The sequence below is a fragment of the Vigna unguiculata genome, chromosome 4, assembly GCF_004118075.2.
Source record: "Vigna unguiculata cultivar IT97K-499-35 chromosome 4, ASM411807v1, whole genome shotgun sequence".
NCBI classification, from domain to species: Eukaryota; Viridiplantae; Streptophyta; class Magnoliopsida; order Fabales; family Fabaceae; genus Vigna; species Vigna unguiculata.
In genome coordinates, this window is record NC_040282.1 from 27,072,908 (window position 1) to 27,079,445 (window position 6,538).

Here is a 6,538-nt window from a genome sequence, read left to right on the forward strand (position 1 = left end):
TCTTCCCTAGAGATCACTGAGAATCATTAGCCACCTTCGAACCTCCACACAGTCACCGTGCACACTCACCATTAACGTAAATGTCCATCACATTAGCCACACGAAACACCATTGCTAGAGATTTCAAGCTCTATCCCAATGTAGATGAAAAAGCTTCGTTCAATGTTAGTCTTAGTAGACTCCATTATCGAATAATTTCATCAACAATCGCACTTCAAGATCACAAACTCCACTGTTATGCAGATCCACGAGTTTTCCTCCACACGTGAACCACTGCATTCTCAACTTTATGCACTCGCCATAGTAAATATGAAATCGCATGCACTTGTTTGAGATCACGCTCCACCATGCAAAATGACTACCAACCATCACCGGAACAACCCCTCCTCACATTGGTAGCAGATCGTGTAATCATTGTTAGCCTTCACCATCATCGTGCGAGCTTCACGCATCTCTCTCGAGAACAACACATTCAATAGATCTTTATATAACATGTCGAAAAATCACTAGTAACGAACTCTTATCACCACAAATAGTCAGGAAAAATCACAACAATCGGCATCGAACCTCCATGCTCATCATCGAAAATTTCTACAAAATGAGACTTAGATCCAAGAGCAACATCATGAGAACACTAAAGAAAATATGCAAACTATAGAGCACATTTTCCATGCACCTACCGTAAATTGTGACTCATGTAGATTATATCTCCATTGCACCTAACTCGTTGTACCACGCGACCATCAACCACAACCTCCTTTGTAGATCTAGAAAACGCGAGCGCCATTGTAGATACAATGTGATTCACCATCCTTGCACTTCTTCGGACCTCCACGAACCCCAAATGTAGATTCACCGTGCTAAAATGATGACATCTTTGTCGACTGTGATCCTTCCATCGAATTTCTTTGTCACATTTGACAACACTTACAAATGTCATTGCAACCTCAATCAAGGATTATTCTCCAACAACAAGGATTTAATATTTTCTGACACTAACACAAAAATGACTTTTATTGTCCGGTATTTTCGACCTTTAACATATGTCCAAACTCTGACATTGTATCCAGTGACATCAAAATTGACGTCGGAGTGCAAACCCGGCATCCAAGAACATTAGTTATACAGGTGGCCGACATCCCTTAACGATAGATTGTGGAAGGCCCGACGTTGAGATAACACCAATTTAAACTAAAAAAAGTAGCTTTTAACGTCTGGTGCTGTTTTTTTTAAGTTTTAACTATATTTACAATTTTCCCACACTTGAAAAACAAAAAATTTCCATCACAGTTTAGAATTATTCCAGTACAGTTTTATATTTACAGTTTTAAATAATAACACTAAAGTTGTCTAAATTGTTACAATGAAGACCAAATTCTAAAAGTTTCATAATAAAAATATTGTCCTACAAAGTTTCCAAAAAAAGTCCTAATGCTATTGTGGGTCCTAATTCCATCAGTACAATAGATATGTTGTCGACTCCTATCTTAGGGTCTGGATAATGTAGTCCAATAGAGGTGATGGATTCTTGAACCACTGAAAAAATAATACAAGTTCATTAGGTATGAATATCATTGTTTAAAGTTTGATATGATTTATAATATGTGAAAAGTATATATTATTACCTTTATCCAATCATCTTTAACTGCAACTCAAATGATTATTCTTATCCGAGACATGACATAATAGCTACATTCCCATGAATCTTCTTGCTTCTTACATTAAACATGACAAAAACTAATTGCATATCAAGGTCATACGTTAACATGCCAAAATTAATAACTTTAAAATAAATGAGTTCCAACCTTTGGATATAATACTTTAATTTGTTATGCTTTGGGCTTACCCAAAACTCTAATGAAATTTTGGAAACACAAAACACATGTTAGTTTTAGGTTTAATCATGCCTTTGGTCCCCATTTTCGTAGCAAAATCTCAATTTGGTCCCTCTATTTTTTTTTTCGTCTCAATTTGGTCCCTTCCATTAGTGGTACATTAACACTGTTAAAGGGGGTGCCACGTGCCAGTTCTTGGTTTTTTTTACTTATTTTTGAATTATTTCTATTTTTTCTTTTTGAATTTTTTTTAAAAAAATAAAAAAATTGCCACATGTCAAGTTGTCATCTTGTCACGTGACAGTGACAAAGTGATGTGGCAGTGACAATGACACGTGTCACTTATATGTCAAGTGTCATTTCCACTTTCTCAATTGGGTCCCTTTATTTTAATTTTTGTCTCAATTTAGTCTCAATTTTTGTAAAAATTGAGCAATTTTATTCCTCTACAAATTGAAATCTAATTTAATTTCTGTATAAATGTACACAAATATTTATAGCAAAATTGATATTTCAAGTAAATATTTTTAACAAAATTAAGTTTATTTAATTAATATTTTACATTGAACTTTATTTAAAATTGTTTTAAAGTTGTTAATAAAAAATAATGTTAATAGAAAAAAAATCATAAATTATATTGATATTTTATTACATCGTACTTCAATATTGTTTTTTTATTTGAATTTATATTTCAAATAATTGTATATTTTTAAAATGTGTAAAGTTCAATAATTTGTACACAAATGTTTGAATTGGTGTAAAAATAAAAATTTTAAAAATTTTAAAAATAATTTTAACTAGTTCATGTAATAATAAAAAACATATAAATTTAAAATTTGAAAACAATTTTAAGTAAAGTTGAATGTCAAACACAAATTTAAATTACTTAGTTATGTTAAAAATATATAATAAAAATATCAATTGGAATAAAAATATCAAATTAATAAAAATATTTGTATAACATTTATATAAAAAATAATTTTTGTTTCAATTTGGAGAGGGACAAAATTGCACTATTTTTACAAAAATAGGGACTAAATCTATATCTATATACAAATGTGAACTAACAAATGACAAAATTTTCAATATTTTAATATTTCTGAAACAATTGAATTTAAATTTTTCTTTCTACAATAGGAAAATATGTTTACGCGTCATCTTCTCAGAATTTTGAAGATTAAAAAATAAATCAAAAACAAGCATTTTCATCTCTCCGTATCCCACACACTATCATCTCTTTCAAACTTCTCTCTCTTTCTCAAACCCCTTCATTTTCTTCTCTCTCTTCCTCAAACTTTTTCATCGTCTTCTCTCTCTTTCTCAAACCTCTTCAGAGCTTCTTCTCTCTCTTTCTCAAACCTTTCAACTTCTTCATCTGTCACTGGATCACCCACACACCACACCATGGCGAACACCAAATCTTCAGCTTCATCTCTCTCTTTCTCACTCACACAGAATACCACACCATGGCGAGACTTCATCTCTATCTTTTCTGACTCAAACATTCAGATCTACTCAAAAAATAATCTTTTTGGTTCTTTTCTGTTGGATCTCGAGTTTTGATCTCGATTTTGCTCTTAGATCTACTTTGTATTTGTTTTACGATACTTCATCTTTGTCTTTCTAACTCAAACATTCAGATCTACTCAAAAAATAATCTTTTTGGTTCTTTTCTATTGGATCTCGAGTTTTGATCTCGATTTTGCTCTTAGATCTACTTTGTATTTGTTTTATTTTTGTGTTGCATTGATGTTTTGCTCTCAGAATCATGAGCAACGTGAAGAACACAAAAAAGGTAACAACTTTTTTGCGATTTTTTGTTCTTCTACCATATTTAACTAATCTTCTTTGTTGTATCGATGTTTTTGTCTCAGATCTACTGTTGGATGAATTTGTTCTTCTCAGATCTACTTTTCTTTTGGTTCATTTTTTCCTCTTATATTCTTGAGCACCTTCACAAGACTTAAAAAAAGGTAACCACTTCTCATTTTTGTTATTCTTCTACCTTCTTATGTTTCTTTCTATTATTTTTTTGTTTGATGCATATTTTTCTCTGATATCTACTTATTTTTGTTTTATTTTTTTGGTGGATCAATGTTTTTCTTTCAGATCTACTTTTCTTTTGTTATTCTTTTGGTTGATGTTTTGCTCTGAGAGCCTTGAGCAACTTGACGAAGACAAAAAAGGTAACAAGAATTTTTTTTCGTTCTTCTACCATCTTCTCAGATCTATTTTGTTTTCTATTATTTTTGTTTTTCGTGGATATTTTTCTATAAGATCTACTTATTTTTGTTTGGTGTTTTTTTTTCAGATTTTCTTTTCTTTGTTGACAAATGTGTTGGGTCGAGGTTTTTTTCTCAGATCTATTGTTTAATGGATTTTTTCTTCTCAGATCTTTTTTGTTGATGTTTTCCTCTGAGATTTTTTAGGACCTTCACCGTACTAAAAATAAGGTAACAACTTCTAATTTTTTTTCTCAGATCTACTACCATCTTCTCATATCTACTTTGTTTTCTATTATTTTTGTTTTTCATGGATATTTTTAAGCAAGATCTACTTATTTTTGTTCGGTGGATTTTTTCATATTTACTTTTCTTTGTTGACAAAATGTGTTGGGTTGAGGTTTTTTCTCAGATCTACTATTGAATGAATTTGTTCTTCTCAGATATACTTTTTTTTTGTTGATGTTTTCCTCTGAGATGTTTTAGGACCTTCACCGTACTAAAAACAAGGTAACAACTTCTAATTTTTGTTGTTTTTCTACCATCTTCTCATATCTTATTTTTTTCTATTATTTTTCTTTTTTATGGATATTTTTGTCTGAGATCTACTTATTTTTGTTCTATTTTTTGTTGGATAAATGTTTTGTTTTCAAATCTACTTTACTTTGTTGTAGTTATCTGTTTGATTGATATTTTTTTTTTTCAGATTTACTTTGTTGTTCGTATTTTCGTTCTTCTACACAGTAAAGGTTGAATCTTTTAACCTTTCACTCTTTGACGACGACAATAAAGGTAAGCAAGTTTCATACTTTGGCTGATATTCTCTTCTTCTCTAAGATTTGGTTGTTTGTTTTTTTACGTTTTTATTCTTCAATTTTAATTTTTAATTCCTCAACATATTTTTAAATCTGGTGGATCGTTCATCTGTTTAAGACTACTTATTATCATTGAAGGTAATTAATTATAACTAAGTGTACCTTTTGTATATTTAATAAGTTTAAATGTAATTATTTAATTCTTCATTTTTCATTTCTTTAATAATATTGGATTTATTTTACATTTATAATTATATATTTGTTACATAGTCTTCTTTACTAAATCTCTTGCAGACATATAGATATATCAATGGACACTCACTACACCAAGTTTACTAGCTGCAAAGTTTAAAGATGGTTTCATTACAGTTCATTTACAAGAAAATGTATGTATTTGACTATAATAATCTTTTTTGGTCAAATAAGTACTTTAATATTTTTTTCCTTATGCATTAACGAAGATACTTTAAAATTGAAATTAAAGTATAAAGTATTTTTTTTATGACTGATTCAAATACGTGGATTGTTGAAAAACATTTTTTTTTATGTTTTAGGTAACTTAAGTGTGAAAAGATAACAACATATTTCTTGTCGCACACCTTTTGGTTGCAGCATGCAACAATTAATCATTTCCAAAACATTCAATGCTCTCTCTTGGTGTCTTCTCACACCAATTTTTTTATTATTTAGGATTATTATTTTATGAGTTGTATTTTGCTATTTTAATTTTAATATAAGAAATATAATTATTAATATTTGACATTTGTTATTTACTATTTAATAATAATGTATAATAATATATTACATTATTCAATTTAACTTAATTTAATTCAATTATATGTAAACACTTTTTTTTATGCAATAATGATATATGCAAAGTAATAATGTATGCAATAGAGATGTATATCCGAAATAATGTTCAATCTTTTAGAATCCTACAAAATATTTGAGATTAGAAATTATCACTATAAATAGCGTAAAGTAAATATTTTTTTCAATAATATTTTTTGTATACTAATAATCATAATAATAATAGTAACGATTAATAACAATAACCAGTAGTACTTGATAACAAACATTTTAAGATTAACAAATAAACATATATTTATACTTATCAATGCCATTGGTGATTGAAGATTTATTTTTATTATATAATCAGTTAATCTTTATTATATAATTATTTAAATATAAATATTGAGCTTCAAATTATATAGTGATATTTATTTTTTTAATTGATTTTGGCAAAATTCAAAACTCAGTTTTTGATAGTTTAATAAACTAAAAAGTTTGTTTTTAGGATTTGAAATTAGCATTTTGTATTATTTGGTGACATTTTAATCTTTTATTTATTTTTAGGTATAAATACACATTTGGTACCCAAACTTTTTCGAAAAGTTCAATGTAATACCCGAACTTTAGGAATGTTCAATTTGGTACCCCAATTTTCTAAAGAGGTTCAATTTGGTCCTCTCCGTTAAGTTGGAGTTAACACCGTGTCCGTACAGGACACGTGTCAAGCCATGAAATTTTTATTTTTTTTTAATTTTTTTTCAAAAAATTATTTTTTTTTCAAAAAATTAAATTTTTTTTTCAAAAAATTTAAAAAACTGCCACATGTCAGTTTATCATCGTGCCACGTGGCAGCTTACAAGCATGACACGTGGCA

The 6,538-nt window shown here is 28.8% G+C and overlaps 1 long non-coding RNA gene across 1 annotated transcript; it reads left to right on the forward strand.

Moving 5' to 3' along the window:
• Window positions 1-3,135: 3,135 nt before the first annotated feature.
• LOC114180294 lies at window positions 3,136-5,531 on the forward strand. The gene is made up of 6 exons (XR_003603662.1): window positions 3,136-3,630; window positions 3,710-3,808; window positions 3,945-4,021; window positions 4,147-4,567; window positions 4,764-4,849; window positions 5,167-5,531. It is a non-coding gene; the product is annotated as an uncharacterized LOC114180294 (long non-coding RNA).
• The last annotated feature ends 1,007 nt before the right edge of the window (window positions 5,532-6,538 follow it).